Source organism: Loxodonta africana, chromosome 15 (assembly GCF_030014295.1).
Source record: "Loxodonta africana isolate mLoxAfr1 chromosome 15, mLoxAfr1.hap2, whole genome shotgun sequence".
NCBI lineage: Eukaryota > Metazoa > Chordata > Mammalia > Proboscidea > Elephantidae > Loxodonta > Loxodonta africana.
Window position 1 is genome coordinate 66995643 of NC_087356.1, and position 7122 is coordinate 67002764.

Consider the following 7122-nt stretch of genomic DNA (forward strand, 5'->3'; position numbering starts at 1 on the left):
TTATACTCCCTCTTTAGTAAGGCAGGAGGTAGATCCACACATTTTTAGTTGAAACCTCAGACAATTATTGAGTGTCTACAAAATTATTCTGCCAATTTTTTTTTCAGAAAAAATATTGAGTCTTTGGGAACAAGGGGTACATGTGATTAGTCAGAAAACAATTTTTCAATTTTAACTTCTGCTTGTGAATAAGTGACCCATATAATTTTAATGAAAAATCAAAGAATGTTATTTCTAAACCTGTGACTATAATACAGATGAAAAGAAAAGTCTTTAGAAAAAGGGGATAATGAATATAGGATTCTCAGGGAAAAGGAAGTTGAAGCACAACACTAAAATTGTGAAGAAAAGAATGTTGCATAAAGAAATAAGTAAAAACACACATAATGAATTCAGCCTTGATTATTCTGCCAGTCTTTTCCTCCATAATGCTATCATCTCGTGGGCAGCAATTATGTCTTATCATCCATCATCTGCCCCCATTTTTCTTAATAGAGTTCTCTGCACTTAGTAACTAGTAGGGATTAAATTTTGTAGACTTCAAATGGTTAAAAATTATGTACTTTAGAGATCAATTTTTTTCCAGAAAAATTTGTTCATACACTTTTTTAGTAAAAAAGGGCAAATACACAAAGTATTAAGATCAAAAGATATGGACCAAATGAATCATTTTGTGAATTATGACAGTTAAGTCTTATCTAAGAAAGTGCCAAATCCCATGTATATAAATTATAATCTCCTCACATGAAGGCCTTTGAAGGTTTTTTTTAAAAAATGATTAGAGGTAATATGGGTTACTGTGGGTGACCTCTGGGACTTCCTAGAATTGACACTGCCCTCCATAGAAACCCTGGTGGTGTAGTGGTTATGTGCTACGGCTGCTAACCAAGAGTTCAGCAGTTCGAATCTGCCAGGCGCTCCTTGGAAACTTTATGGGGCAGTTCTACTCCGTTCTATAGGGTCACTATGAGTTGGACTCGACTCAACACCAGTGGGTTTGGGTTTGGTTTGGTTTTCCATGGACACCATGAATCCAGTCTTATTCTTGGAAACTTTCTTCCAAATAATCAAGTGTTGGCAGTAATTTCACTACTTGTGTATATATGTTGCTCTCTCTGAACTCCTTCCTTACTGAATCTTTGCCAAGAATTATAAGTCTTTGTTAGTGCAAAACGGTCTTTTCTGAATGATTTTCTTTAGAGCAACTTTGACATCCTTATTCCTCAGGCTGTAGATCAGGGAGTTCAGCATTGGCACGATAATGGTGTAAAACACCAAAGACACTTTGCCTTGGTCCATGAAGCTGACATCTGATGGCTGCAGGTACATGAATGCTGCCGAACCACAGAAGATTGTAACAGCCAAGATGTGGGAGCTGCACGTGCTGAAGGCTTTGGACCTGCCCTCGGTGGAGTGAATTCGCAGAATGCTAGCAGTGATGGAGACATAGGCTCCAAGGATGATCAAGGTTGGAGAAAGAATATTAAATGCACTGAAGAACAAAACTACCACTTCATTGATATAAGTGCTGGAAGAGGAGAACTCCAGTAGTGGTAAAAAATCACAGAAATAGTGGTTGATTATTTTAGCCTTACAAAAACCACTCTTAGCATGCAACCTTTGTGAGCCGTGGCACCAATCAATCCTATCATACATACCTCAACTATCAACCAGGAGCAGACCAGATAAGACATGATGACATTGTAAAGTAATGGGTTACAGATGGCAACATAATGATCATATGCCATCACAGCCAACCTATGACATTCTGATATAATACCAATAAGGAAGAAGTAGAGCTAAGTCATGCATTCAGGGTAGGAGATGGTGCTCTTCTCTGTCACAAAGTTCACCAGCATTTTTGGGGTAATGACAGTGGACTGGCAGAGATCAGTGATGGACAGACTTCTGAGGAAATAGTACATGGGGGTGTGTATGTGAGAACTGAGCCCAATCAGTGTGATCATGCCTAGCTTCCCCACCACTGTGACCACATATGTTCCTCGGAAGAAAAGAAAGAGGGGCAGCTGGAGTTCTGGCTTTTCTGTCAGCCCAGCGGGGATGAACTCAGTCACTGTGGAGCGATTTCCTGCTGCCATTTTCCTCTGAGAATTTTATGGAGGAAGAGAAGAAGGAATTTGAGGTTGGTGTTTATTTATGCAGTGTGAGAAACAGATACAAATCTTATTCAGGTATCTCCAGCTCTCACTCCCTGTGTCTGCTCTATGTTGGAAGTTACAGGCTCTGGGATCCCTGTATTATAGGTCAAGTAAATAAACATCAGATGGAATTATATCTGTTTTGTTTTGTTTGTTTCTGCACTGTAAGAGTGGGTCTTCATACTGACCAGTCTTTGAACATCCAAAGAACTGTTCTGATAACTTAGAATATGAGTATTATGAGCCCTGTTGGGGCAATTAAGCACTCAGTTGCTAACTGGAATGTTGACAGTTCAAACCTACTCAGTGGCTCTATGGGAAAAAGACCTGGCAAGCTGCTTCTGTAAAGATTAAAGCCTTGAAAACCATGTGTAGGTTTTCTACTCCATCATGAAATCTTGCATGGTATTTAGGCCATTTTGTCTTTACATGTTTTAGGCATGTACTCACCTTCAAATCAGATCTTTTATCAATCCTTCGATGGCATTAAAGGCCAAAGCAGAGAGAATGTGTGTATCTCTGAGATATGAGTTTTCAAGGAAGTTGATCAGTTCCTGGCATGGGATACCATGATGACTCTCTATGTTCAAAAGGAGATTCAAATGATATCATCAAAGACTGATGGTGTATCAAAATCAAAGGAAAAGAGTGTTGGAATAGAATGAATGTAAGGGTGATATTACTATTTATTCAGTGCTTACTATGGGATAGAACTGTTCATGCACTTCATAAATATTATTTGATATATCTTCCCCAGCAAATCTATATGCTTTGAGCTTATTATTCTCATTTCATTGGTGAAAAAACTGAAACTTGAGAGACTTGAGTAGTTGATGGTGATTCTGTGGATTCTCAGTATAGATGTGGATGATGGTCCCTAATAGTACAGATACATTTGATATTGTTATGGGAAATACAAGGATTAATTAAAGGCTTATACTAATCCTATTATCTCCTGGAAATACCATCCTGTTAAACATAAAGCATGTGCAAAACACATGCCAGGTTCAAAGGACATAAGGTCTGGAAAAAACTGTGACAACAATAGTCAATATTTTTGTATGGTTATAACTAGACCAGCACCTCGACTAGATCCCACAGTGGTGTATCCTGCAACTGTCATTTGTCCATGCTCAGATTGCTCAATGAATGGTGAACAGATAAAGGGACATAAATAAGTTAACCACATGAAATAAATAAAAAAGTCATTATCTTTCCAAAATTGTCAATTTCATCTAAAATTCTCCTTCTATAAAACAAGGCGTCATTCTGCTTCTGAAATGTTTGCTGAAGGTATTTGTACTTTCACTGTACAAGTGATACCTGAAAACAAATAAATATAAACCCTAAATTTCACTTTCTGTGGAGTATTCTGCTTTCATGTTCCAATATGTTTCAAGTAAAATGAAAATGGTGATGGTTATTATAAAATAATCTCCATTTTTGGTATTGGCACTTTTCACTTGCTTACTACTTTGTCGACTATTGTTAAAATTAAAGTCCTCTAAAATTTTAAATAATTATATTTTGAAAGTTTTTTTTTTTTTTTTTTGCTTGTTAATAGGAAATAGTTTTCTCTTGTTTTTGAAGCCCCTTATCTATAGGGGAAGAGTTTACCCACGATTGTGAAGGAATTCTTCTAGAGTGAGGGCCTTTAGATAACAACAGAACACTGCAAAATTGTGATTTCAAAAGGAAGTTGTCAAGAGTTTCAAAATAGTACCAGGAAAAACTGCTTACCTTCTCAGGTACACAATTATTTGATTTATTTTGAAGAATAAAGTGAGATTTCCAAACATTAAAATTATCGCTAGCTTTTTTTATTAGTTGTGCTTCTGAAAACTGATGTTAATTCTCCTGTTAAAATGTCTTATGGATTGGTAAATGCTACAATTTTAGACTTTTATGGAGTTGTATCATTGCAGAGCTTCTTTTTGATACAATGAAGATATTCACATGATGAATATATTATTATTTATACTTCTTAAGTTATCCTTAGATAAGTTATATACCTTAAACAGTATAATAAATCTAACACAAAATAAGAGTTTTAGGGCTGAAAACAAACTGTTTTATGGATTACAAAATTTTCAAATCCACTTTAGATTAAAAAATTGTTTTCGCTCACTTTGTCAAGTGTATGTTTACAGTAGCAGTATTGAAGTATAGTAGATAAACATTCAAATGAAAAGTAATAAGTTAATTTTATTTCAAAGTCATATACATGGAACAGTGCTAGTACAACACATGTAAACACTCCAAGCATTATTAAAGATTTTTTTTTTTTGTCATTCTAGATTGTATGGTAAAACTTGAGTTTCTGCAATGAATACTAAATAGTGTATAAAAACCATCTAAAGTTAAAATAATTTTTTTTGTAGATTTTTTTCACAAAGTTAGTCTTAAATAACTTGAAAACACATTATTCACAACTTAATAAATTATATTTTTGACATTTCAGAATTCCATTTTGTTTTCAAAAATATTTTATAAACTTCTAATTGCTAAGGCCACAATACATCCCTCAGTTTGTCACTGTGGGGGCTTGTATGTTGCTTTGATACTGAACGCTCTGCCACAGATATTCAAATAACAACAGGGTCACCCAAGTTGAACAGTTTTCAGGTGAGCTTCCAGACTAAAACAGACTAGAAAAAAAGAACCCGGTGGTCTACTTCTGAAAAACACTAGCCTGTAAAAACCTTATGAATAGCAGTCGTACAGTGTCTGATACAGTGCTAGAAGATGAGCCCCTCTGGTTTGAAGGCAATCAAAATACAACTGGAGAAGAGTTCCCTCCTCAAAGTAGAGTCTACCTTAAAACCAAACCAAACCCATTCCCGTCATGTTGATTCTGACTCATAGCAACCCTATAGGACAGAGTAGAACTGCCCCATAGAGTTTCCAGGGAGTGCCTAATGGATTCGAACTGCTGACCTTTTGGTTAACAACCATAGCACTTAACCACTGCACCACCAGGGTTTCTGGAATCTACCTTAATGACATGGATATATTTAAGCTTTTGGGACCTTCGTGTGCTGATGTGGCACCCCTAAAAATGAGAAGAAACAGCTGCAAACACTGATTAATAATCAGAAAATAGTGTGTATGAAGTATGAATCTAGGAAAACTGGAAATTGTCAAAAATGAAATGGAATGCATAAACATTGATAACCTAGACATAGAGAGCTGATGGACTGGTATTGGCCATTTTGAATCAAACAATCATATGATCTATGCTGAGAATGATGAATTGAAGAGGAATGACACCACATCAAAAAAATGAACGTTTCAAGATCTATCCTGAAGTACGATGCTGTCAATGATAGGATAATATTCATAAGCCTACAAGGAAGACCAGTTTATACAACTACTATTCCAAATTATGCACGAAGCAGTAAGGCCAAAGATGAAGAAATTGAAGATTTTTACCAACTTCTGCAGTCTGAAGTTGATCAAACATGCATTCAAAATGCATTGATATTAAAAAAAATGCATTGATAATTACTCGTGATTGGAATGTGAAAGCTGGAAACAAAGGAAGACTGGTAGTTGCAAAATATGGCCTTGGATATAGAAATGAATCCTGGAGATTGCATGATAGAATTTTGTAAGACCAATGACTTCTTCATTGCAAATACCTTTTTTCAACAACATAAATGGCAACTAAACACATGGACTTCACCAGATGGAATACACAGGAATCAAAAAAATTATATCTGTGGAAAGAGAAGATGGAAAAGCTCAGTATCATCAGTCAGAACAAGAACAGGGGCTGACTGTGGAACAGACCATCAATTGTTCATATGCAAGTTCAAGTTGAATTAAAAAAACAAATAAGAACAAGTCCACAAGAGCCAAAGTGCGACCTTGAATACATCTCACCTGAATTTAGAGACCATTTCAAGAATAGTTTCTGTGCATTGAACACTAATGGCTGATGACCAAAGGAGCTGTGGAAGGACTTCAAGGGCATTATACATGAAGAAAGCAAGAGGTCATTAAAAAGACAGAAAAGAACAAAATGGTTGTCAAAAGAGACTCTGAATGTGCTCTTGAACATCGAGTAGCTAAAGAGAAAGGAAGAAATGATGAACTAAAAGAGCTGAACAGAAGATTTCAAAGGTCAGCTAGAGAAGACAAAATAAAATATTATGATAACATGGGCAAAGACCTGGAGTTAGGAAACCAAAAGGGAAGAACATGCTGGGCATTTCTCTAGCTGAAAGAACTAAAGAAAAAGATCAAGCCTTTAGTTGAAATATTGAAGGATTCTACAGGGAAATTACTAAATGGTCCAGGAAGCATCAAACGAAGACAGAAAGAATACACAGAGTCACTGTATCAAGAAGAGTTGGTCAACATTCAACCATTTCTGAAGGTAGCATATGATCAAAAATTGATGGTACTGAAGGAAGAAGTCTAAGCTGCACTGAAAGCATTGGTGAAAAACAAGGCTCCAGGAGCTGACTGAATACCAGTTGAGATGTTCCAACAAATGAATGTAGCAGTGCTGGAAGTGCTCACTCATCTATGCCAAGAAATTTGGAAGAGAGGTACCTGGCCAATTGACTGGAAGAGATCTATATTTTTGCCCATTCCAAAGTAAGGTGATCCAACAGAATGAGAAGGTTATAGAACAATATCTTTAAAATTATACACAATTAAAGTTTTTTGAAGATCATTTAAAAGTAGTTGCAGCAGTACATTGACAAGGAACTGCCAGAAATTTAAGCAAGGTTCAGAAGAGGCCATGGAACAAGGAATATCTTTGCTGATGTCTGATGGATTTTGGCTGAAAGCAGACAATACCAGAAAGATGCTTACACATGTTTTATTGACTACACAAAGGCATTTGACTGTGTGGATCACAACAAATTACGGTAAAAATTTGAAGAGTGGGAATTCCAGAACACTTAATAGTGCTCATGTGGAACCTGTATTTAGATTAAAAAGCAGTCTT

The 7122-nt window shown here is 36.1% G+C and overlaps 1 pseudogene; it reads right to left on the reverse strand.

Moving 5' to 3' along the window:
* Positions 1-974: 974 nt before the first annotated feature.
* LOC100654463 (olfactory receptor 8G1-like) lies at positions 975-2099 on the reverse strand (annotated as a pseudogene).
* Between the last annotated feature and the right edge of the window lie 5023 nt (positions 2100-7122).